Genomic DNA, 27,469 nt, shown 5'->3' with positions numbered 1-27,469 from the left:
GGTATAGAGCAGCTTCCTATGTTCCTATGACACACAACAATTCACCCTTCATCCTATTGTATCTTGTAGAAAACATAAGAAGAGCCTTGCTGGATTAGGCCAAATGTCTGTCAAGACCATCATGCTGTTTTCCACAGTGGCCAACCAGATGCCTCCGGGAAATGCACAAGCAGAACCTGTAGGTAATAGCCCTCGTAACTGGTATTTAGAGAACCACTGATTCTGAAGCATGGAAATTGCAGTAATCCACTGAATTCTGGGGATAGGGGCAACAGTGAGCCTTCTCTGTAGCCGCTCCTGGGCTGTGGAATGCACTCCCAGCAGAAATCCGTAATCTGAGTTCATTATTGGCCTTTAGGAGAGCCCTTAAAACCTATCTGTTTGGCCTGGCCTTCCAGGGTGTTTAAACTCTTTTTAAGCTGTAAAGGTTTGGCCTAGTTTTCCAGGGTTTTAAAAACTGTTTTAAATGTTTTAATACTGGTTTTATGTTGTGTTTTCAGTTTTCGATTTTAACAGTTAATTGATTTTAATTTTTAAACTGCCCTGAGCCATTTTTGGAAGGGCGGTACAGAAATCAATCAATCAATCAATCAATCAATCAATCAATCAAACAATCAGCAAGGAAGGGTCCCCCCACTCTTATTTCCCTGTTATCTTCTTCTAACTTGTTCCTTGTCTTTCTGCTTATCTGACTTAGAGCAGAAGACTGGATTTTAAATAATTCTGGAGCGGCTCCAGGCTGTTAACAACAGGGACATAATTTGAACATTATAGCCTCTTGCCAATAGTTTTGTCCAAAGCAAAGGGGAAACATATCATTTATTCCAGTAATCCACTGAATTACTAACTAAAGTTAGAATAGGCTTCAGGTAGAAGGTGCGAGCATAGAGAAGATGCAAGGCAGAATGCACAGCACTAGCAATTCAATCTTTCCACCATTCTGGGTGTGCTCAATTTGTCCCCTCTGCAATAAAACTTTTTTCTGCCAAAGTTTGAGCATAGCTCCTAAAGGGAGTCAACTTGGCACGTATTCTAAATTCTCTAAGGTGGAATCTGTGCAGTCTAAGAACTGTGTCTCATGATCCGTGAGACCCGGTTTGGGGAGCCAAGCAGGGAGAGCAGGCTAAGCTCGCTCTCCCCGCAGACGATCAGGGTGGGGAGCGCCATGGCTACTCATGAGGAGACCCCCAGAGGGGAGGCAAAAAGCTGCCTCCCGGATCTGGGTGGTCTCGCCAGCATGCCCTGCGCACTCGCGCAGGGCATGCTGGAGCTTCCGGGGGCCAATTGGCCCCCGCTCCCCCCAGCCCCCACCGGCTCGGTCATGGGGCTACTCACGATTAAAAAACCCAGGCTAGTGGAGCGTTCGCTCTGCAAACCCGGTTTTAGGGGCGGGCTACTTGAGCAGGTTAGCCGCTCAAGAACCTCCGGGCTCGCAGATGAGCCCGGTGGTTCTCACGATTGCAGAAAATTGGGCTAGCGGAGGCTATCCCGATTTTCTGCAATCGTGTGAATAGCCTCTAAGTTTCTGAGGAATATTTTCCAAGTGTACCGGTGTGTGCCCAGTGCTGTCTTCCATTTGGAAGCAGGATTGCTTAAAGCGGAGGCCAGATAATGGATTAACGTCCTTGAATTCTTGCTAAAGCTGGATTTCCATCCTGCAGGTTTCGTTCCATCTGTGTTATTAGACATCTACCCCTCAGTATGGAAAAGAGAGTTAGAGGGGAAGCTGCACTACTCTGGTTTATCTCCTCCTGTATTGATATCTATGGGATATGAAAACGCCAGGAGAAGCCTCAGACAACGAATATATGATACAGAATGACGAATCGACCAAGGCTCCATTCCTGCTGGTGTCTATTTAGGTAACCTGTTTTCGCAGGCTTTTAACTGGAATTAATTTTAATAACCTGTTTTATTTCAATCTGTTTTTATTCTTTTATATTGTGTTTTGAATTTTGTACACCACCTAGTGATGTACATATTTATTTAACATATGTTTATACCGCCAGAAACTTACGTCTCTGGGTGGTTTACAACAAGATAAAAACAACATTAAAACATTAGTTAAAAACAAAAACAAGAAACTTAAAACAGAACAATTTTAAAATTTTAAAACAATATTCTAAAACAACATTAAAAACAACCAAAACAGTATCAGTTAAAAGCCTGGGTGAACAGATGCATCTTTAAAGACTTTTTAAAAATTGTCAGAGATGGCTCTTATTTCACTAGGGAGTGCATTCCAAAGCCTCGGGGCAGCAACAGAGAAGGCCCGTCCTTCTCCATATCAGGCGGTATAAAAATATGATAAATATAAATGAATGAAGTTTTGAGTTTCAACCCTGCTAGATATCATAACTTGATTACAGTGCCAAAACGCCGCAGATCTTTGATGCTGGCACGTTCCAATCTTTTACAAACAGCAATTCTGGAAGGGAGATATTAAAAAATCCCCTATAAAGAACGTTTCTGCCACTGTGTTCAGGAGATATCGAAACTACGGCTCATGTGCTCCTTTACTGTCAATTTTATCGAGATTTACGGCACAAATATATAATTCCTTTTATAAGTTGTCATCCAGGTCATAAGGACTCTTCTTATCTTGATTATCTTCTAGCTGACCAGAATGATTTAATATCTTATAATGTGGCTACGTTTTGTTTGGTAGCCAGTAAGATTCACCAGGAGCTCATTATGAATTCAATTTAGCTGCTCTGTTTTGAGGTTTAACTTGCTAATATTATATTACAATTTTTATGATTTACTCTGCTGGGCTTCTGTGTGTATATATTAGTGTTGTGCTGGACTGTGACTGTAATAAAGTATTTGATTTGATTTGATTTGCAGAAAATGAAAATTTGGGTCAAACCTTGTGCTTCTCTCCCTTTGTAAAATGCAATCCTAAGCAAGTTTACAGAACTTGTAAATTCTGTTGAGCTCAACGGTGTACAAAATGGATTTTGCGTTCTGTTTTGAGCTTGAAATGAAATGCAAAATAGCTGAAATGTTTTGTTGAAACAGCAGCCAAACCAGCCAAACCAGCTGTTTCAACAAAACAACTCGAAATGTTTCGAGTGTTTTGGCCATAGGGAACCATAGGGAAATTCGAAACACCCCTTTGTTTCCCGTGGATAGCTCCTAGGGACACCAAGGTGGGTTGTGTGGTTGGGCATGATGGGTGCTACCTACCAGCTAACCCACAAAAGAAATGGGCAAGTGGGAAATTTTAAACAAAATTTTAACCTTTCCCCCAACCCCCCATAGGATCATATGGGGGTTTGGAGGAAAAGTTAAAAATGTGTTTAAAATTGCCCACTCGCCAATTTCTTTTGTGGGTTGAATGGTAAGTAGTACCCATTATGCCCTACCACCCAACCCAATTTGGTGTCCCTAGGAGCAACCCATTGGGAACAATGGGTTCAGTCTTCCCTCTAAGTTGCGCGGCTGTGCACGCTCACTAAGCCCCCTCCCCAAAGCGATCACAAACAGCCGCTCACTTCAATCCTGCCCTCACTGGGAAGTCCCCCCCCGCTTTGCCGCTGCAAATAGTGCTCTTCCCGGTCCTCCCAGTGCTGCTTCCTCCACGGCTGCTGCTCCTGGGTCTGCCCTTTACCACTGCCACAGTCTGCTGCTCCCTGACCTCTGCGGCTGCTCCTGAGTCCCAACCCCGCTGCTCTCCCCCTGTCGCCGTGTGGGCTCTTGCCGTGGCAAGATCGGGGTGTTGGGGGGAGGACGGGGTAAGGCAGGGGGTGATTGCTGCCGCTCGCCATCTATATCCCTGCTCTTTGGGTCGGAGCGCGGCTCTGTCTCGACCCCTCTGCTGCCTCATTGACCACAGCAGAACCTTCAGGCGCCTCACCACCTGCAGCGGAGGATGTGGCGGGAATCACCTCGGACAGGGCAACATTGCCCGTCGACATTGCCTCCGTTGTTGTGAGGATCAAAAGGGAGAGCGAGAGAGAACTTTGGGTGATTTCCTTGGAGGAAAGGCGGAGCAAGAAACAGTAATCATTATAAATGCCTCTGGACCTGTGCAGAGTAGAATGCATTATTCTTAACTGTCCCCTTCCTTTATCGTGCTGCCTGGACATCATTTGAGCTAAGCATTATTAGCCCCAGAATGTTACAGCGAGTGCCAGAAAAATCACCTGGAATAGCTGAAGTAGAACGAGGCAAGTGTCTCTGAGGATTTCCCCTCATTGCTGGATTCCCATTGCCACTGCCCATGTGCAGTAGTGCATTTCTCCTCCCCACTGGCACCACATGCATAACATGATTCAGCTCTTTACCATTTATTAATTCATGGTAACTGCCACCGCCTTATTACATTCTCTAAATTACTAGCATGGATCAATCCCGATTTCAAACATAAGCTTATATTAAACACGTGGGAAATAATCTATATTTTATTTCAGAAGAAATGGTGCATGGGCTTCAGCCTTTTGGGGGGGCTCTTTTTCGATTTAAATAACCACTAAATTCTGATAATGTCTTTTTGATGCTGAAGATGAAACTAGATATTCCATTCAAAGAGTGAGGATTGCTTCCAGTTCGAGGATGTTATGCAATGGGAAAAAATAATATGGTTTCAGTTACAGCAATTCCTGGGGGCAGGGGGGAAGGTAAAATTTGTTTGTGTGTGCCACATTTTGCGTGGTGCCTTAACTATTTCATGTGTGAGTGTGTTCACTTACACACGAGAGAGAGATGTGCACACACTGCCTTGATACTGGCGCCCAGAGCAAAACTATCTCTGCTCACTGATTATAAAAATTAGAGGGGACACTGAATAGGTATTTCCTCATTGTTCCCTGTGGCTGGAACAAGCTGCACTCACAGAGTGCACTCACAAGTTTTGCATTGCAATTTGCAAAGCATTTTGCAACCCTGCCTTGAAAAACACTGCAGAAGCACACAGTAAAAGGGAATCTGTCCCTCCCAACACAGAACACACATTTCAAACACAGTCCAAAAATGGCCAAAATAGAATCACTGACCCAGAATCCACTGCCAACCACAGTGCCCACGCTGCAGTAACATGATTGGCACAAGTTGCTCTCTCACACATAATTATAACTCCTAATATGACTTCCTAGCATTGCAGTAGCTTCCGAAGCAAGCATAGCCATAAGCTCAACTAGAGCAACTTCAGCCACATTTTGACTGAGTACAGCTTACAATGCAGATTCCTGAGCAGTGAGTGAAGCACAAGTTAGTCTCAAGGCCAGACATGGAGCTCTTCACAGCTATCACTAAGAAACATTATACACACAAACAAAAAGCTGCCACTGTCCATTTCTCACCACAACACTATCTCACAAACAAAACAAACCGCAACTGAAAGATGGGAGACACCCAAGTTCTGCCATTGTTAATTTGAGATTCAGCGAAACCAGATAATTATAGCAGAAATAACACATCATATTATATTCAGTGCAGAGGAAGTAAAACCACAAAATCAAACCTTCCTTCCTCTTCTCCTGATGTATCCTCTTCTTCCAGAGAGGCACACTAGAAGGGCTCTCTCTGCCTCCCAGTCCCTTTGAATACTTTTTGAAATTCCCTCCTTTTGTGTTCCCCCTTCCATCCTCCCCCCCCCCAGTCAATGGGGATGCAGTTGCCCATGACAACACTTGATTTGCATGATAACAAGTCAATCAAGAAGCAAGAAGATCACAAGCCAATTGGATGCATTTCAATGTTGAAACATTCTGCACATCCCTATTACTTTCTCCCATATATGTGCTGTCTGAATTGTGCTGTCTGAAATGTGATCCAAACACTTTGAAATCTGCCACACATCAATGAATCTGTTTATGAATAATGTATTTATGTTATTCATTTATAATATGGATGTAAATACTGCTCTTCATCAAAACATATCAGGGCAGTTGTAGGGCGACCTCTGCATTTCAGGAGCTTCTCGGCAACTGCCCTCCATGGACCCCCTCCTGGCTTGTTGGTGGGCCCTGAGAGAGTCAACCTGCCACACCACACAGAAGCCCTACTCACATGTTTGAATAAGGCAGGGCTGCAAATGGTCCCTATGGTCCTCCTGCAAATTTTGGACTATTGATTATTTATTTATTTATTTGACTCTTTTTATTATCTATCTATCTATCTATCTATCTATCTATCTATCTATCTATCTATCTATCTATCTATCTATTTTATTTATTTATTTATTTATTTATTTGATTTTTATACCTCCCTTCCAAAATGGCTCAGGGCGGTTTACAATGGCTCAGGGAGGACTACAACTCCCATCATGCCTGACTATTGGCCAGTATGGCTGGGATGATGGCAGTTGAAGTCCAACAGCAGCTGGAGAGTGTTGAAATGCTTCGTGCACATCCCTACTGGAGATCCTTGGTCCAGATATCCTTCTGATTCTACATCTAGTCAGCAGCTAGCACCAAGCTGAGGAAGGGGTGCATATTATGATGACTCAGGGCCTCCTTGATCCCCATAAGTGGCTTGCCAGCAAGCCCTATTGTTATAGTCCCTCCCCACTGCTTTCTTTTCTGCTTCTGCTTGGAAACTGGGTCCCAGTTGGTAGTTTTCAAGGGATCTCTCCCAGTTACTGATCCCTCTTCTATTCCTAGAATCAGCTTCCGCACTTCATAGGGTTTTTTTTTTTTAAACAAGAAGGCCGTGCGAGCTAATTAGTTAACAATTGCTCCGAACTTTCAAGAGCTGAGCATTTAATAATACTACCATCCCCTCACTCCAAGAGGATTTATTATTTCTACAAGATTAATTGTAAATCCAATGGAAAATAATACAACATCTGAGGTTCTGGCGAGATAATTATTGCAGAGATGGTATTAGCGGAGGGCCATTCTGACAATTCACCATTTTAATTGGTGGTTTTTAATTCTTTATAAATATCCCTTAAAAAAAAAGAGGCTAACCTTCATTTCATTATCCTGGTAAACATTTTCTGGCAGATCTGCAAATTCTCAGAGTAGAATAAATCACTGCCATCACTTTGCTTTGGGTCTCGCTCTCTCTAATGCTTAGGACTATATACAACCCGGGTTTATAAGGCACATTCTGAGTTCAAGTAACCCAGAAACTGTGCTATAGTAGCCCATATTCTCCAGTCTGAACAAACTGGTGTATTATATCCCGAGAATGTTGTACAAATGCTAAGCATTCCCCATAGTGAGGCATCATCTAATGTACACAGTAGCTGCATTCGAACGTAACATGAAACCGGAGGTCCCTTCACCTCTGGTTTCAGGAGCTGTATGTCCAAGTGCGGGCAACTGCATCTGAAGGTGGCCAGTGGCTGGGATACAGAGCAATGATGCACTGGTGCAGCAGAGAAGCGGCTACTTTTGATGCCCTCCCCTTCCCCGGAAGTTCTCTGGGCCACTTGAAAATATGTCCCCGAGGGCTTCCTGGGCAAGAGAAGGGAGTAAAAAATTACCACTTTCCTGCTGCACCAGGGTGGTTAGTTGGAAAGTTCTGTTAGGCTGCTCACCACGGCATCCTTGCTCGGTACGTCATAACAACATTTGGACATAAGAACAGCCCTGCTGGATCAGGCCCAAGGCCCATCCAGTCTAGCACCCTGTTTCACACAGTGGCCCATCAGATACCAGTGTCCAGTGCTGAGTGCTGCCTTTTACTGTATTTACCTGAACAGAAGATGACCTGGAATTTAAGGCCTTTTAAATATGGATTAAATATAGGTTATACTATTTACTCAAAAGGAAGAGGACCCTGAAGTTAAGGTGTTCCCCCAATTTCTAATATCAGAAAACTTGGGAAAAACCCAGTCTTAGATTCAGGTAAATACAGTTGAGAAGAAATTAGAACAGGTTCAGAAGAGGGAAACAAAGATGGTCCGGGGTCTGGAAAAGAGGAAAGGTTTGAGGTTCTGTTTAGTCTGGAGGAAATAAAACAGAGAGGGGTCTTGGTATCACTCCTCAAATACCTGAAGGGCTGCCATATCGTGGAAGGCTGTTCTCTGCTGCCCAAGAAGATGGGACAAGATCCAATGGGTTGAAGTTACAAGTGGGTAACTTCAAGATGAGGAGAAACTTCTCAACAGCAAGAGCAACCCCTAAGTAATTGGTTTGACCATGGAGTAGGTGGGCTGTCCCTTGCTGGACGTTTTCAGGCAGAGGCTGGACAGCTACAGTATCTGTTGAGGATGGTGTGGCTCTGGATTTCATGCACTGAGCAGGGAGTTGGTCTACAAGCCCCCTCCAACTCTATGATTCTGTTGTCATTATTGTAACCCCGCTGAGCCATGCCCTGGTTTTAGAAATTTCTGTCAAAGCTGCGAGGACCAAAAAAGCATTAAAAAAACCTTCAGTTGTTGTTGTTGGCTGGGTGGGTGGGGTGGGGTGGGGTGGGGCACGTCATTCTCATGTGCAGTAACCTGGAGTTTAGCAGTCAGTTGATGTTGTCTTTCAAGGATATTGTTATTGTACAGAGTGGCTGATGTACTGAGCAAAATCCCATCTGCACTTTAAAGAATTCTGTGCACAGAATTGCCAGTTGTTTAAAGTTGGGCCTCGGCTTGAGAGTCATTTGACGACAGCCTGTCATTACTTAGCCCCTTGGTCTTAGTATATAGCTAGCAGAGCAAGCTGCCTAACACTGAGAGGCTATTCTCACGATCGCCCAAATCGAGCTAAGGGAGCCTAGCCCGCTTTGGGGCAATCGTGTGCTGCAACACGCAGCTCCCGGCAGCTAGCCTCAATAACTACCCGTCCCCTTAGACGAGGTTAACAGAGCGAGTACTCTGTTAACCTCATCTTTTTGCTCGTGTGTCACCACGGCACGTGGTGACACACGAGTAGACCCCCGACTGGTAGGCTGCAAGCAGCTTCCCGGGCTCGGGGGTCTCTCCGGGATGTCCTGCGTGCTCACGCGGGGCATCTTGGGACATCCGGGGGCTGCACGGGCCCCGATCCCCGCAGCCCCCGCCAGCTCTGTGATGGAGCCGGCAGTCATGTGTGCAGCCGATCTGGCCATCCAGGGCTTCCTTTGGATTGTCTGTGATCCAATCTTCCGTAGACCTAGAAGAAGCACTTCTCACTGATCATGAGAAGAGCTTCTTTGTCTATTCAGCTCAGGACTGTCTACATCAGAGATGTACAGCTTCAGCCCTCCAGCCATTGTTGGACTACGACTCCCATCATCCCCAGTCACAATGGCCAATAGTCAAGGATTATGGGAGTTGGAAGGCCAGAGTTGGAGGGCTGGAAAGTTGGAGGGCTGAAGCTGTGCAGCTTTGGTCTACACCGTCTGTCAGCAGCTCCCCAGATTTCCAGACAAGCTTCTTTCCCTTGTCTGGAACTTTGTGTAAGTGTACTCTTGCACACATGTGCAAAATTGTGCAAACACAGTTACATGTTGGATGGCAATTATTGTCCAGGGCTGTCAACTTGCGAACCCATGCAATTTCACACATTTGCAAATGTTCTTGCACAATTGTGTGCATGCTTCATTCAACTGCAGATGATATTCTGTGCATTATGTTAATCAATTTCCATAAAGAACAATCAATTACCATGAGCAGTTTGCTCTCTGTAGACGAAAACAGACTCTGGGGAACATGTTACAGCACGGGTTCCCGAATTTGGGCCCCCAACAGATGTTGGACTGCAAATCCCATCACCCCTAACCACAATGCCCCTTGACCATTGTGGCTGGGGATGATGGGAATTGTACTCCAACGACATGTGTAGGCTCAAGGTTGGGAACCCCTGTGTTACAGAACTGGGTGGACTACCACTGGGTAGGCCACTTTGCTTGACCAGGTATGATGTGTCCACACAGGTATGAAGGAAGACCCTGGAAAGAGGCTGTCTTTGTGTTCCTAGGACAGAAATGCAGCACTCAGAAAGATGAGTTTTAATTGCATTCTGAACAATTTTCTAGGCTCGCCTCATTCTGCTGCTGGCCTGCTGCCAAGTTCGTGCATAAACAGCCTTGAGAACAGGAGCTCCCAAGGTTTTTCGCCATTCACCTGGCAGGCCTGATCTTTCCCGTGAACCTGCCTGCCTCTTTCCCTAATGGTTCTCTTGAAGGGCAAACCTGAAGGCAGCCTGGGGTGGGGAGGAAGGGGAGGAGGGAAGCGTTAAAGAGCAATCTGGCCTCCCATTCGTCAGCGGGTAACCTTGCATTGTGGCTAATGGAGGAAAATGGGAGTTGGGTGTGGGGCCGGCTGGCAACACAAAGGCCTGGTTTACATGTTGAAGGCTGCAGCATGCAGTGATGGCTTGCAAGCAGGTTGGGCCGCGTTCAAGGGGCAACCCCTTGTGAAGTCTCACTCGCCCGTGGAAGAAGGGCTGAAGCTCAGTGGCACAGCACTTGCTTTGCTTGCCGAAGGTCCCAAGTTCAACCCCTGGCATCTCCAGGTAGGGCTGGGAAAGAACCCTGAGGCTAGTCTCACGATCGCCCCAAAGCGGACTAAGGGAGCCTAGCCCACTTTTGGCCAATTGTGAGCTGCAACGGGAGCCGTGTGGCTCCTGGCAGCAAACTTCCATAAGTACCCCTCCCCTCCATTGAGCGAGCGCTCCATTAACTCCATCTTTTTGGCCGTGTGCTGCCATGGTGTGGCTGCACGCGTGGAGACCCCCTGTTGGGAGGCTGGAAGCAGCCTTCTGGGCTTGGGGATCTCTCCAGGAACTTCCGGGGGCTGTGCATCCCCCGATCCACGCAGCCCCCGCCGGCTCCGTGACGGAGCCAGCAGTCGTGTGGATGGCCGATCCGGCCACCCAGGGCTGCCTTTGGATCGTCTGCGAGGAGAGCGCAGACCTCCTTTCAGTGCAGCACACTGCTCGTGGGACTCACCTCCTTGTCTATCCATTGTTGTGAAACCCTGCTCTTTGCTGTGTGACAGGAGCCCTCCAGGATTTCAGAAAGGAGTATTATTTTACATAGGAACATAGGAAGCTGCCGTATACTGAGTCAGACCATTGGTCTAGTATTGTCAACACAGACTGGCAGCGACTTCTCCAAGGTTGCAGGCAGGAAGTGCTCACACTTCTAGTCTCCCATCCAAATGCAACCCAGGCAGACCCTGCTTAGCTAGGGGGACACGTCATGCTTGCTACCCCAAGACCAGCTCTCCTCTTTCCAGCACTATGTGGAGAAGCCAGGAATCAAAACTGCAAAGCAGATGCTCCACTACTGAACGAGGGCCCTGTCCGGCAAAGGGAAGATCTTACAGCAGACACCGCTCACATACATGGCATCGTGGAGGTGTTCTGGGAGGAAATTCCAACCAGCAAGGGCAGCAGCGAGAATGGACTGTACCACACTAGGCTGCAGGTGGTGGAGAAGACAGTTGGGTGCTCCCCTGCATGCTATCTTCCCTGCAAATAAAAGACCAGCCCAGCAGGCAAATAGCTGGGCTAGAAGCTTTCTCATTCTGTGCTAGCTTTCTACTGGTGGGGGGGGGGCTTTAAAAACAAATCCGGGGAAGTATTCAAAAGTGGTGACCCCCACTTGCAGTGGTGCAGCCCTCCGCCTTCTACCCCCTCATTCCACTGTGTGTGTGGGCCCAGCCCTTGCATCCTACAAATCCAGCACCATCAACACTGCTGGCCCCTCTTTTTGTGTTCCCTCACACTTAAAATTTTCCACACACACAAACTTCTGTTGGCTCCAGCAAGCCTATTTACATGCAACACATTAATCCCAATCAGACGCTTTGCGGGCCCTGGGTCTAAATTAATAATAATTAACAATTAATTAATATTCCCATCCTGCTCTAATGTATTCTAACTCTCTCTTTCATAGCCGGACACAACAGCATAAATGACGGAGAGACTAGCTTTGAATTGGAATGTTGTCTCTCCCTTTCTCTGTTGGCATGCAGAATCATTATTGGGCTTCTTTTCTTATTTTTTATTTATTAAAAAAAAAACCCTTTCACCCTGTTTAATCTTCTTTTCAAGTTTTTGTTTGCAAAATTGCGCTTTGCTGGGTGCTAATCTAAAGAAATGTTTAATAGTGCTGGGCAGGGCCAGGCCTTTGGAGACCAGCCCCTGTTTCCCCACAGTGCACCATGCAAATACCCTTCAGCTTTGACCCGTAGTAACCAGGACTCCCTGTCTGGGGTCCCTCTTGAGCAAAGGCGGCTAATTGTGCTGAAGATCATGGTAGGTTTTGCAATCTGGGCAAACGTCCGTCGGGGAACAAGAAAGAGATCACTTTGCTGCTATTTTCAGTTCCTATTAATTTATCACAGACAAAATGGAGTTGGTGATGAATAAAAGGAGGTGTTTTCGGGTTGCAGAGTTTCTATGCCATTACTGAATCCGTTTGAGGTTTGAGATGTCAAGTACAGAGGTCTCTTTGAATGCCGTTACGTTAAAAAGTCATTTTTAACTCCCTTGTTACAGTGGCTGACATACAAGGATGAACTGATGCAGTGGAAAAGCAGTCTCATATAACTTCTCAACTAACTGCACTGGAGCAGTGGGGAAGGAAAAGTTTTTGACACCCTCCCCTTTCCCAGGAAGCCCTCTGTGATTCCTGAAAGTATGTCCCTGAGAGCTGCACAGTCCTTGGGGACATATTTTCAGGTGGCACAGAACAGTTCCTAGGAAAGAGGAGAACGGGAAAAATGGCCCCTTCCCCGCTGCACCGGTGCCGTTAGTTGGGAAGTTCTGTTAGGCTGCTCTCTTGCTGCACCAGGGCATCCTTGCTCTGTATGTCAACCACTGACTGAATAAAAAACACTGAAGCGGGTCTCACGATCAGTGAGACCCGCCTTGAGAGGGTTAGCAGGGAGAGGGGGATTAGCCCGCTCTCCCCACACACAAGCAGGCTGCAGCCCTGGGTGGCTGGATCGGCTGCCCACACGACTGCCGGCTCCGTTACGGAGCTGGCAGGGGCGGCAGTGATTGGGGGCCATGTGGTCCCCAGAAGTTCCGGGATGTCCCATGCAAGTGCGCAGGGCATGCTGGAGAGACCCCCAAGCCCAGGAGGCTGCTTTTAGCTTAAAGGTGGGGGTCTCTGTGTGTGCTGCTGTGGTGTGGCAACACACAATCACAGAGCCCAGGTTAGCAGAGTGCTCACTCCGCTAACCTGGGCTTAGGGGAGGGCTCTGTAAGTGGGTTACCTGCTTGAGAGCAACCGGGCTCACACAAGGAGACCCCCGCCTGCGAGCCCAGTGGTTCTCACGGTCTCCAGAAAGCGGGCTAGGCTCCCGTAGCCTGCTTTTTGGCGATCGTGAGAATGGCTTCATTTTCGTCATTTTGTTGATAAGAGGACTGTGGTACTTTAATGTTGCTTCTCTTTTGCAAACACATAGGGGCTCTTCTCACGACCAGCAAAAATCGGGCTAGGAGAGCCTAGCTTGATTTTTGCTGGCCGTGTAAACCACCGGGCTTGCAGGCGAGCCCCGTGGTCTACAAGCGGGTCACCCACTGAATTGCCCCTGCCCCTTAGCCAAGGTTAGCGCTCCGCTAACCCCATCTTTGTGCTTGTGTGTTGCCTCGGCGTGGCTCCATGCCGCAGCAACTCACGAGTAGACCGCTCACGCTCGCGCAGGGTTACCTGCCATTCGGCCCCTGATCCCCGCAGCCCCTGCCGGCTCCGTAACAGAGCCAGCAGTTGTGTGGGCAGCTGCTGCGGCCGCCCAGGGCTGATTCCCTGCTCGTCTGCGGAGACAGCGGGCATAGCCCGCTCTCCCTGCAAACCCCATCCAAGCTCTTCTCACTGATCGTGAGAAGAGCCTCAGTATTTGATTGCGTGAGTGACCTCATATTCTTATGGCCAATTGATAAATTATCTTTTGTGTCTTCTCAAATTCCACCAGGGGTCGGGAAATACTTGCATGGGGTGATTTGGAATGGGGTAAAGTGTGGGGGAAAGGTTAAGTGCCCCCACTCCCCACTGTTTCTCTGCTCCCACCGCCATGAGAAGCAGCATTTCCTGTTTTAAAGGAGTGGTTGGGCTACCATTATACATTTTTAGGCCACCAAATGGCCTCCACTGAAATGGGATTGCATAGGAATCTTATACCTGATACGAGTTGGTCCATCTAGCTCAGCTCTGTCTACACAGACAAAACTGGGGCAATGGCTCAATGGTAGAGCATCTGCTTTGCGTGTAGAAGGACGCAGATTCAGTCTATGACATCTCCTGGAAGGGTGGTAAACACTCTAGCCTGAAGCCTTGGAGAGCAGCTGTCAGTGTAGACAATGCTGAGCTAGAAGGACCAATGGTCTGACTCAGTATACAGGTGAAACTCGGAAAATTAGAATATCATGCAAAAGTCCATTAATTTCAGTAATGCAAATTAAAAGGTGAAACTGATATATGAGACAGAGGCATTACATGCAAAGCGAGATAAGTCAAGCCTTAATTTGTTATAATTGTGATGATCATGGCGTACAGCTCATGAAAACCCCAAACCCACAATCTCAGAAAATTAGAATATTACATGGAACCAAGAAGACAAGGATTGTAGAATAGAACAATATCGGACCTCTGAAAAGTATAAGCATGCATATATGTATTCAGTACTTGGTTTGGGCCCCTTTTGCAGCAATTACTGCCTCAATGCGGCGTGGCATGGATGCTATCAGCCTGTGGCACTGATGAGGTGTTATGGAAGACCAGGATGCTTCATTAGCGGCCTTCAGCTCTTCTGCATTGTTTGGTCTCATGTCTCTCATCCTTCTCTCGGCAATGCGCCATAGATTCTCTATGGGGTCAGGTCAGGAGAGTTTGCTGGCCAATCAAGCACAGTACACTATATACTTTTCGGAGGTCCGATATTGTTCTATTCTACAATCCTTGTCTTCTTGGTTCCATGTAATATTCTAATTTTCTGGGATTGTGGATTTGGGGTTTTCATGAGCTGTACGCCATGATCATCACAATTATAACAAATTAAGGCTTGACTTATCTCGCTTTGCATGTAATGCGTCTGTCTCATATATCAGTTTCACCTTTTAATTTGCATTACTGAAATTAATGGACTTTTGCACGATATTCTAATTTTCCGAGTTTCACCTGTAAGGCAGCTTCCTATGCTCCTATAACTGGCAGCAATTCTCCAAGGTTTCTGATGGATATTTCCCAGCCCCACCTGGATCTACCAGGGATTTAACCTGGGAGGTTCACTGTGCAAGGCTGATGCTCTGCCACTGAGGTTTAGGATGTAAACTGGCCCTGCCACTTTCAATAGATGTGGCAGGGAGAGGAGAGATGGTCTTGGGGTAGCAAGCATGACTTGTCCCCTTAGCTAAGCAGGGTCCTCCCTGGTTGCATATGAAAGGGAGACTAGAAGTGTGAGTATGGTAAGATATTCCCCTCAGGGGATGGAGCTGCTCTGAGAAGAGCAGAAGGTTTCAAGTTCCCTTCTTGGCTTCTCCCAGATAGGGCTGAGAGAGATTCCTGCCTGCAACCTTGGAGAAGCCGCTGCCAGTCTGTGAAGACAATACTGAGCTAGATAGACCAATGGTCTGACTCAGTATATGGCAGCTTCCTATGTTCCTAAACCAGATAATATTATCCACTGTATCTAGAATTTTGCCAGAAGTGAAATTCAGAGGAATATGGGGTGGAGCTTTTCTCCTCAGGGAAAGAAAGAAAAAACTGTGTAAGGAATTTTGCGGGAAGCCAAAAGAACTCTGAAAAGACTTGCAGAATTTTGCAGGGAAGTTTTGCATCTTTTAAAATAACATTTCACCAAAAGCAAAGGTTGGAGAGAATTTGGGCATTCCTCTTCAGGAGAAACATCTAAGGAATTTCAAAGGAAGCCAAATTAGTTTCCATACAATCTGCAAAATTTCTCTGGGGGAATTGATACATCTCTAACTGGGTCCCAGAAACCAAGGAAACAAAAATATTTCTTGCAAAACAATCATGGGGAAAAAGAAAATCCTCCAAAGTTCTCCAAGAGTATTGAAAAGTTGAACAAGACAAAACCCCAATGAATGTGCCTTAAAGCAGAGGTCATGACAGGCTCCATAGAAGAACTCTCTTGACACATCTCAAATAAGTGGCAGGAGGGCTTCTCTTGAAAGAAATGAGTGTCTGTTCTACCAATGCTTGCAAATCTTGCCACGCTGGGAGAGGGAAAAGGGACATTATGCACAGGCAGGAGTTGAAGCAATTAATCCTTTACTTAAAGAATAATAAGCAGCCAGATTTTTTCCACCCTGGAAGTGGGAACAAGGTAAAAGGGGTTAAAAACTAAAAGCAAGGACAGCAGACACCAATTAACAGAATGCTAATTGACAATTTCCCCAAGCCTCCCTGAAACATGCCAGACCTATTTCCCCAATTGCTAATTAAATCAAACTGCACACACAATACTAATTTCCCTAACTTTGGGAAGCTCAGGCGACAAATCAGATGTGAAACTAACTTAAGCATGTTGTCAAAGTCCAGTGAGAAAGACGAGGACGGGGGTGTGGGGAGATGGAAGTGTGCGTGGAGGAGTGTATTAAAATTGAAAACCTGCATTCTGATGAGATGTGGCCTGTTTCTCACTCGTTTCTAGAAGTCAGGGGGGAAACGAAAATGACCCAGTCAACATTCCAGTTCTATTTAGGGCAACTGATCAGTTGTTCCCCACGTTGTTAGAACGTAAGAAAAGCCCTGCTGGATCCGGCTCAAGGCACATCTAGTCCAGCATCCTGTTTCACACAGTGGCCCACCAGATGCCGCCGAGAAGCCCACAGTCGAAGGGTGATTGATTGGCACCGGTGTGCCCTCTAAGAGGGATTCCCAGATGTTGTTGACTACAACTCCCATAATGTCCAAGCAAAAGCCATTGCAGCTGGGGATTCTGGGAGTTGTAGTCAACAGCATCTGGGAATTCCTCTTCGAGGGAACAGTGATTGGCACCCTTTATGCTCTCTACACTACATTTCTGTGTTGTCCTCTGCACTGCTGATACTTACTACTGATGGTACTACTACTAAGATGGTAAGCTCCTAGGAACAGAGGATGACAGACTGCACAACGTTACATGTGCACTGCAACATAATGTCCACGTAGTTGCACAAGAGCACTGTTGCTCTACATGCATGAACTGTGCAAACACAGTTGGTCAATTGGAGGCCATAATGTCCAATGGCAGTAGCAGCTGCTCTGATGCAGAGCTTCAGAGGCATGCAGCATTCTCCACCACTGCTAGCCATGGGGATGGGCCAGTGAATGCTGCAGAAACAGCCCCCCCCCCGCATTCCTCTTGGGTGCACGATGCGCTGTGCAGTATGTAAGCCTTATTGTTTGAATCCATTGTATGACTTAATTTTAAATATTGCTCTTTGAAAGGAGGAGAGTTGGTCATGTGGTAGTAAGGAAGAATTGGCCCCTTGGCTAAGCAGGATCTGCCCTGGTTTGCATTTGAAGGGGAAACTGCATGCGTGAGCACTGGAAGATATTCCCCTCAGGGGATGAAGCCGCTCTGGGAAGAGCATCTAGGTTCCAAGTCCCTCCCCAGCATCTCCATGATAGGGCCAAGAGAGATTCCTGCCTGCAACCTTGGAGAAGCCACTGCCAGTCTGGGTAGACAGTACTGAGCTAGATGGACCCATGGTCTGACTGGGTATATCACGGCTTCCGATGTTCCTATGTTCCTAACTTTGTAAAACGGATCATTAGAATATTTTTAGTATTGAATTTGTTGTTCATAGGTGAGGACTATTCTGGGAAAGGCAAGGAGCCGGGTCTCACGATCCATGAGACCCGGTTTCATTAAAACTGCAGGGAGAGCAGGCTAAGCCCGCTCTCCCCACAGATGAGTGCGCAGGGAGCCCTGGGTGGCCGGATCGGCCGCCCACACGATGCCCGGCTCCGAGATGGAGCCGGAGGGGGCTGGGGAGCTCGGGGGCTGCGCGGCCCCCGGAAGCCCCAGTATGCCCTGCGCGAGCGTGCAGGGCATACTGGGGAGACCCCCGAGCCGGGAGGCTACTTTTAAGCCTCCCGGCCGGGGGACTACTCACAAGTAGCCACGCCGCGGAGCCGCACCGCGGCTATTCACAAGCAGTTAGCCCAGGTTTGCGGAGCGCTCGCTCCGCAAACCCAGGCTAAGGGGCGGGCTACAGGAGTGGGTTAGCTGCTCTGGAACCACCGGGCTCGGCTGTGAGCCCGGTGGTTCTAACGATCACAAAAATCGGGCTAGGGTTTTGTGATCGTAAGAATAGCTCCAAGATGTAAATCTCAAAAGTAAATCAGTCTGCAGCATGATACAGCCCCCTTGCTGAAGCTAAGCAGGTCTTGGTCAGGTCATTGCCTGGAGGGGAGACCCCTGTAAACTCTGTGTACGCTCCTTTGAGTTCCATCACTGGAGAAAAGCAAGACATGCATGCACTTTATAATCTTTATTATGATGCCATCTATTACCCATGCAGAATTTTGGCCCCAGTGCAACTCCATGACCCCAAAAGTTAAATGATGCTTTGCCTACATTTTTTTCACCCAAGCTTTTTAACTAGACTTGTGGCTTTAAATTGTTTTAAGGTTTTTATGTCTGTTTTAATCATTTTATGTTGTTGTAAACCAACACCCAGAGATGGAGGTTTGGGGCGGTGTTATAATATAATATAATATAATATAATATAATATAATATAATATAATATAATATAATATAATATAAAATAAATAGATAACTAATCTGATTGGGGCTACACTGCTTTTCAAAAAAAGTTCCCAAAGCAGTTTACATAGATATTAAACAAACAAACAAATTAAATAAATATGGCTCACTGTCCTCAAAGGGTTCACACACCAGCAACAGCCACTGGAGGGATGCTGTGCTGGGGATGGATAAGGCCAGTTGCTCTCCCCCTACTAAATAAAGAGAATCACCACTCCCATTTTTGATTTCCCGTTTCTGCGGCCTCCCTGAAACTTGAAAAATGACGACAAGTTTGTCAGGCACCTGGCAGGCCACAATACATGGGCTTCTGAGCTACATCCAGCTTTCCAGGTCATTTGTCTTTAATTTTTTTTAATCCTAAACCGTAACACCCACTTCATAGTGCATGCCATGTTCTTGATGTGGCAGGCCTGCCCTAGCTGGAAGTTGTACAGTGCTCCTATTATTGGGATCAGTCCATTTGGGACTGCTGGGGGAAAAAACCCAACCCTAAAGGGATAATAAAGGTGTGCTTGAACATATTACAAGAACCAAAAGGTAATAGCTGTATCTCTCTCTTCTCTGACACTGCAGAACTGCAAAGCACCAGGTCTAAGCCTGCAATCACCTCTAGAGGGACAGGAGAGAGAAAACCTTCTGCGTTAAGATAGTTCATTTTAACTTCCAGCAGTCATGGAGATATGAATGTCCAAATCAAAAAGCTTTGCCGAAGTGAGGAAGCACCGGCGGGAGCTTCTAACAGCCTCTAATGCCAACGGGGCTCTGCTATATGAATCAAAATCAGTTAGGCAAAATATTAAGTTATCATTTTGAGAATCGCTATCATTGAATTTCACGACCAACAACCATTCCAGCCTCCACCCACCAGCACAACAGTTCATTTTTGCATGGGGGCCTCAAAATCCCTATAATTATTGGAACTCACCTAACTATATTATTATGATGTGACTCTTATAGCAAGGTGGGGGAAGGGGTGTCTCCGTAACACTGCACTGCAGGGGTGCTGTGTCCTTCCAAGGCAGCCTCAGGGTCATGCAAAACAGTGGGTTGTACAAGCAGCCCTTCGGCAGATCTCTCCATAGTCCCAAAGGCGGGAATCGGCGGAAGCACTGCATGCACATCCACCCGCTTTGCGCAACTCTCCTGTTGCCTTTGATGGGTGCGGCAGTCCTACAGTGCAGCGTTATGAAGACGTAACGCTGCACTGGATGTTGGCTAGTGATGAGAAGTAATTGGGGACAGGAAGGCTTTGATGTGCCCTTCAGAGCTCTTTTTCTCTCAAGAGCTTCATGGCAGGTTTGAAATGGTGAATTCCACACAGCTCTGCCTTTGTCCTGAAGTTCACAAGGGCAGATAGGAAGCCTCTAGTGCAGGCCTGCTCAGCTGTGGCCCTCCAGCTGTTTTTGGACTGCAACTCCCATAATCCCCAGCCACAGTGGCCAATAGCCAGGGATTATGGGAGTTGTAGGCCAACATTTGCAGGTGGGCTGAAGTTGAGAAGGCCTGCTCTAGTGTGATGCTGGGGAGGTCCGCCGGCAACTTGTCTGGTGGCTACTAGGGGAAGGGCCTTCTCAGTTGCTGCCCCGAGCCTTTGGAATGTGCTCCCTCCCAGGAGAAGAGCCTCCCCATCTCTGACAGCTTTTCAAAGGGCTGTTAAGACACATTGAGGCACTTCACACGAGCAAAGTGAAGTGTCTCGAGGTGGTTTGTGGGGAGAGCGGGCTTAGTCACTCTCCCTGCACATGAGCAGGGAACTCGCCCTGGGCAGCCAATCGGATCCAGGAACTTGCCCTGGGCGGCCAATCGGAGCCGGTAGGGGTGGTGGGGATTGGGGGCCGCCCGCCCCTCGGAAGTTGCAGGATCCCATGGTGGCACACGATCAACTAAATGGGGTTAGCAGAGCACTCGCTCTGCTAACCTTGTTTCAGGGGAGGGGTATTTTGTGCGGTTTGTTGCCGGGAGCTGCATGGCTCCCATGGCAGAATACAACCAGGAGGAACCGGGTTAGGCTCTCTTAGCCCTGTTCCTCCTGGTCATGAGAATAGCCTCATTGAGGTCATTCACACAATAGAAAACTGTGTTCTACCCAGGTTTGGGAGCTGTGTGTGCTCCCAATTCTTGATTGTGTGATTCTTAATTGCAAGATAGGAGGGAAACCAGGCTCCTCCCTTGCTTCCACACAATCACTTCTACCAAGGCTTTCCTCCTAACTTGCTTCCACACAGCTGAAAACTGGGAGCACACACAGCTCTCAGACAGAGGTAGAACACAGTTTTCGATTGTGTGAATGACCTCATTTTATTCACCCAGGCTTTTATTAGACTTTAGAATCTCTCATTGTTTTAAATTGTTTTAATATTCAAATGATTTTAACTACATTTTTAATCTGTATTGTAAACTGCCCAGAGATGTGAGTTTTGGGCGCTATACAAATATGCTAAATGAACGAACAAACAAACAAAATGAAATGTGCATCTTTAGCAGGGATGACTCCAAGGGGTAGCAAAGGTTAGTGGGCACTCCCCCCCAAACATTTCCCACTCCCCCTTTTTGCTCCACCACCCACCAGACTGGAACTTTACACCCCAGTCCTAGTGTATCATGGTGGTATAGCTTGAATTAATTATTTTCAAAGCTGTTAAGGAAGAATTCACTCACTCCATTAATTTAATCCATTCCAATCACTCCTTTAATTAATTTAAAGATTGTTTGAAGAATCAACTCACTTCTTTCCCCCAGAACAAGCAGCAGAAACTAATGTAGCTAGGGAAGTAGGAGACTCCTCCATCTACCCAGGAACCAGGTCAATGCCTTCACTTCCTTGTTGGCCAGGAAGTGGGATGGATGCAGCGGAAGAGCCACCATTGCACGAGGTGGTGGTTTCAAAGAACCCGGGCCGCCATGCCCAGGAGCCACACCTGGTACCCTGGCCACACCCCTGCATCTGATGTCAGATGTGCAGGGGGTGTGGTTGCATTTGCAAACGGAGCCGCATACCATTTTAATTGTTTTTAATAGTTTTAAATTTTAATTGTTGTGATGTTTTAATCTTTTTATCTGTTGTTTTTATTGTTTTGTTGTAAACCACCCAGAGACTTGCGTTTTGGGCAGTATACAAATGTGTTAAATAATAATAATAATTAATAATTTTATTTCTCAATTTTCTGTGACTGTATAATTTCTACGTTGAGTTTGTTCTTCCAGTAGCTGTACAGTCTCCAGCCCTGGTTGCTCAGCTGAAGATCCTGAGTCCTGTAACCCATTTTTCTCCAAGTGCCCTGGTACTCTAGCACTCGACGCGGTCCTTGTTGACCCGGGCGATGACCAATCCGGTATAGAATTCGTTTTTCTTGTTCTCCCCATGGTTATGGGATTAGGCACATTTAGTCTGACTTCTCAGCAGAGGCCTGTCTGGTTTGGGTGACCCTCCAGCATTGCCCTCGAAGCCCGCAAGCCCGTCCACATATTGCAATCCCAGGGGATAGATGAGTTGGCGAAAAACAATGGGAGAAAATATCTAAATACAAGGACCTTCAGATTGAAATTGAACAGCTCTGGAAAAAGAAAACAGCAGTGGTGCCAAAATAACTTGAACACCATCTCGACACCTTGGACATTTTTTTTAGTTTTTTTTTTTTTTTAGTTTTACATTTCTATACTGCCTTTCGTTAAAAGAAAACCCCAAGGCTGTTTTGATTGATTTTTGATTGATAAAATTACAACACATCAACTACAGAAGGCCATACTATTCGGGACAGCACTAATACTACGACAATATCTTTAATTTTTCTTTGGTTATCCTAGACCCTTGGAAAGGGCCCGATAATTAAAGTACCAAATCCAGTCAATAACATCTGGTAGACTGTGTGTAAATAGATGATGATGATAATAAAAAATAATAATAAAGAAAGAAATAGTAAAATACAGACAGTGCCACATTTTCAGTGGCAGCCAGGAGCACTTTCCCCTGCTTGTAATGGCAGGGAGACACATTCCTGGCCAGGCTGGGAAGTTGGGAACCCAGCTTTTGAAGCTTCTCAAAAATGGAGCTGCACTGAAAGGTTTGGCCTAATCTAAAAAGACAGTAATTTCTAAGAGCACCTGACCCATTTTCCGGATGAGTTTGAAAATGTCATGCAAGCTTCATTAATAAGGTAAATTGACATAGCTTAGCTTACCTCTAAGTATTTAATGTATAGCAACATTCTCACTCCCCTAACATCCTTTGCCACCCCTTTGGTCCCCCAAACTAGTTGTTCAGGAGTTGTCCCTCATCTCCAGCATCAATTAAAAATAAATAAATTTCAGCCTTGAAATATCAGGACCATGCAATATACACCTGTCCCTGTGTCTCAGAGCATTGGCGTAGCAGCAGGAGGCTGAAAATACAGCGGCTGACATCCAGACAAATGAAGCAAAAGTCTTCTGCAAAAAGTCTTTTGCCAGTGAGAGGCTGTTGTGCCAACTAGATTTGCTAAGTCTGGAGCTTGTGTGGCATCCAACAAGGAGTGCAACCGATGTGCCTCATATGTTTTGCAGGGAACTTTTGCACAATAATGCAATTGCAAACATCCCTGTGATTTTGTGCAGCTACACAGTCTTCTTGCACTAGTGCACCTTTGATCATTTCACAAGCACTTCATTAGCCTGGATGTCAGTCAGAGTCAGGCTATTTCACTACATCTTCAGGTTCTCAGTAATAGGGATTTCAGTCACATGGAATCCTGGAGTTAAGGACTCCCCATTAGAAGTCATTTATTACTACTATCTATTTTCATCATCATCATGTTTTATCAGCATACACTGAGGATTGATCAGATATGGGGGAGATCATTATCTCAAACTATACTGAGGTTGTTTTCTTCCCTTTGGTTATTTAAGAGGTTCAAGACATTTCCCATATTCAACATAATCTCCCTCCTTTATTTATTTGATACATTTGTATCTGTCCACTCAACATGTGTATCTAGAGTGGATCACAATATTGACATTTAGGAACCTAGGAAGCTGCCATATACTGAGTCAGACCATTGGTCTATCCAGCTCAGTATTGTCTTCACAGACTGGCAGCGGCTTCTCCAAGGTTGCAGGCAGGAATCTCTCCCAGCCCTATCTTGGAGAAACCAGGGAGGGAACTTAAAACCTTCTGCTCTTCCCAGAGTGGCTCCATCCCCTGAGGGGGATATCTTACAGTGCTCACACATCAAGTCTCCCATTCATATGCAATCAGGGCAGACCCTGCTTAGCTAAGGGGACAAGTCATGCTTGCTCCCACAAGACCAGCTCTCTTCCTTTCTGATTTCTGACTTCCTTTCCTTAAAAATGGACCCAAGGAGTTGGGTTATTAATTAATAAAACAGAAATGTAGTGGCTTGGATCCAAAGAGCCCCTTGTGTGAGCAGAATGCTTCCCACTTGCACAAGGAGGGATTATCTGTTTCGGCCTATTTCCCCTCCATCTGTACCCCCCACACTGTACCACACTACACACACCCTGACCTTCGGGAACTGCTTTGAGGGGACCATGAGAGGCTGCAAGGGACAGTAGGACAGACTTGTGTAATTGAATCCAAGCCAGTTGGGGCAGCTGTTTAAGTCCTGGTGGGGAATAGAGGATTGGGTGTTGGCAGGTCAGCATGCCATTACAGAGGAAAGGAGTCCAGTAATTTAATCACTGTCTTCCCTTCCGGCTGCCCTGACAGCTCTCAGGCGTCAGGGAGTAGTTCCAACTCCCCACTGAATCTGACCATGCTCCTTTGTCATGTCATGTCAGTTCAAAAGAAGATCGAAATCATCCATGATTTGATCATGAATGAAGAAGCCGGCCTGGCCTATATAACTGAGACCTGGTTAGCGGGGGCGAATGGTCCTGTCCCAACTTATCCCCCCAGGGTACTCTGTTGCTGAGCAGGTTAGGGGAAGTTGGCGGGTGGGGTATGGAGTGGCTGTGGTCCATAAAAATAATGAGGCGAGTCTCACGATCAGTCAAAACACAGTGCTAAAAACAATAATTCAAAACACAGTGCTAAAAACAATATAAAAATAATTCAATTAAAATGATGTAAAACCAATTAAAATACTTTTAAAAACACATTACAAACCTTGGAAGGCCAGGCCAAACAAATAAGTTTTTAGGGTTCTCTTAAAGGCCAACCGTGAGCCTAAACTGTGGATATCTGCCGGGTGTGCATTCCACAGGCCAGGAGCAGCTACAGAAAAGGCCCGGTTCCGAGTCGCCACCAGACATACCAGTGTAACTAGAGACGGACCTCTCCAGATGACCTCAGCGAGCGACAGGGATCATACCAAAGAAAGTGCTCTCTAAGGTAGTCTGGACCCAAGCCGTTCAGAGTGTATCAAAACAGAGGTGGTCCCCCATAGGCAGCTGGTGAGTAGGGATGTGTAAATCTACCTGTTTTGGATGATTTGTGGACAAAACAAATTGCCCCTGTGCTAGCTGGCCATATTCAGGTCCAAAACAAATCGCCCAGATTTCAGCCCTGAAAAATTTGTAGATTCGGACCTCTATTTTGTGGTGATCTCTCTTGCTGTCTCCATTTTGTGTCAGGAATTTTTTTTGAAAATCTCGTCCTCCCAAGCTTCTGATTGATGACTTACAGTGTGCAACAATTGGCTGGCGATTCCCCCCTGGTTCCAGATTGGCTCATTTCCATTCAAATTTTTTGTTGCCAGGGGCAACTGACCCTGCATTGGCTAGGGGGAGGGTCAAAGAAGGGAAAAGGGTGGGGGGAGTTCAAAGGAGGGATTTTCAAATTTATTTATTTATTTATTTATTTATTTATTTATTTGATTTATATACTGCCCTTCCAAAATGGCTCAGGGCAGTTTACAATTAAAACAAACAACTAAAACAATAAAGAGCTAAAACAAATTAAAAACAATATAACAACAATGAACAATTTAAAAACATTTTAAAACAACAATTAAACAATTACAGTGATTAAAAGCCCTAAAATTGGGTTAGAATATTAAAACCAATTTAAAAGCCCTGGAAAGCCAGGCCAAACAGATACGTTTTAAGGGCTCTCCTGAAAGCTAATAGAGAATTCAGATTGCGGATTTCCGCAGGGAGCACATTCCACAGCCCTGGAGCAGCTATAGAGAAGGCCCGCCTCCAAGTCGCCACCAGACAAGCTGGTGGTAACTGGAGACGAACTTCCTCAGATGGCCTTAATGTGCTTAAGGAGGCAGGCAGCCACCATTCTGCCTTTCTGCCTCGTGGGAGGAGAGAGTGAGAGCCAGAGGAGCTTTGCTTTGCCTTGCCTGCCTGCTGCCTGGAGTGGATTCTCTGCTTTTTGTTCTGGCTTTCCTGACTGAGGAAAAGAGAAGATAATTTTTTTCATCCCCTTCCTGCTGCTGAGAGAATCACTGCCTGCACCTGCTGTCTGTGCGAATTAATTCGGGTAAAAATGATTTGTACCTGAATCTTGTTTTGTGTGATTTCGTGTGAAACTTGTTTCGTGTGATTTGTGGACCCAAAACAAATCAGGGGGATTTGTGCATATCCCTACTGGTGAGTCATGGGGAGAAGAGAGTGGGCATTCCCTGTCATTCATTTTAGTACATTCCCTAGAGCACCTGCATGCTTGCATGCAGAAGGTTCCACATTCCCGCCCTGGCAGCATCTCCAGATAGGGCTGGGAGACACTCCTGCCTGCAACCTTGGGGAAGCTGCTGCCAGTCTGTGTAGACAATACTGAGCTAGATGGATGAAGGGTCTGACTCGGTAGAAGGGAACTTCCGACATTCCTGTGTTCCGATGAGTCATGGCATGTGCAGGTCCAACTGAAGCCATTACATCAGCAAATAGGTGCATTGCTCCAGCAAGTGCCAACAGAAACAGGGCCACACCTTTTTGCCGTAATCATGATGCCAAGTAATCACGCTGCTGCCTTTCATGTCACATTAGAGCAAATGGATACTAGCATGATGCATATTAATGGAATCGGAAGAGAAATTGCTAATACAATTAGACTTTCACATCTTATTAGGCCAGAGTGACAACATACATGAGAGAATGGCCTGCTATGGCAGCACCAAGAGCAAGCGCATATTTTTGTATCCATGTAATGAGAATTCATCCGTGCATCTCTAACTTGGCAAAGAGGCACCTTTTAACGTGGTGATTCTCTTTATTTAGCAGGGGGAGAGTAACTGGCCCGATCCACCCCCAGCACAGTACCTCCAGTGACTGTTGCTGGTGTCTGTCTTATGTTTCTTTTTAGATTGTGAGCCCTTTGGGGACAGGGATCCATCTTATTTATTTATTATTCCTCTGTGTAAACCGCTCTGAGCCATTTTTGGAAGGGCGGTATAGAAATCAAATTATTTCTTGTTTACACAGTCAGACAGGTGTTATTGACTGGTTTGTTTTGTCCAGACATCGAGTCCTTCCCAAGGACCTGGGATGCCAGAATTTTATTGTCAATTGTTATAGATATCGTCGCAGAATAAAGGCTGTTCCCAGTAAAGCTGCCTTTTGTAACTGGCTGATGGTGATTTCTGTGGCCCCTATGGTGTTGAGGTGCTCTTCAAGGTCTTTTGGAACTGCACCCAGGGCGCCAATTACCACTGGGATTATTTTGGTCTTTTTCTGCCACAGCCTTTCAATTTCAATTTGTAGATCCTTGTATTTGGTGATTTTTTCTATTTCTTTTTCTTCTATTCTGCTATCCCCTGTTATTGCTAAGTCGATTATTTTGACTTCTTTTTCTTTCTTCTCAACTACAGTTATATCTGGTGTATTGTGTGGCAGAAGTTTGTCTGTTTGTAGTCGGAAGTCCCATAATATTTTTACATCTTCATTTTCTATAGCTATTTCAATTTTATGGTCCTACCAATTTTTGGCTA

Source organism: Hemicordylus capensis, chromosome 1 (assembly GCF_027244095.1).
Source record: "Hemicordylus capensis ecotype Gifberg chromosome 1, rHemCap1.1.pri, whole genome shotgun sequence".
Taxonomy (NCBI): Eukaryota; Metazoa; Chordata; class Lepidosauria; order Squamata; family Cordylidae; genus Hemicordylus; species Hemicordylus capensis.
This window is presented reverse-complemented; position numbering follows the sequence as displayed.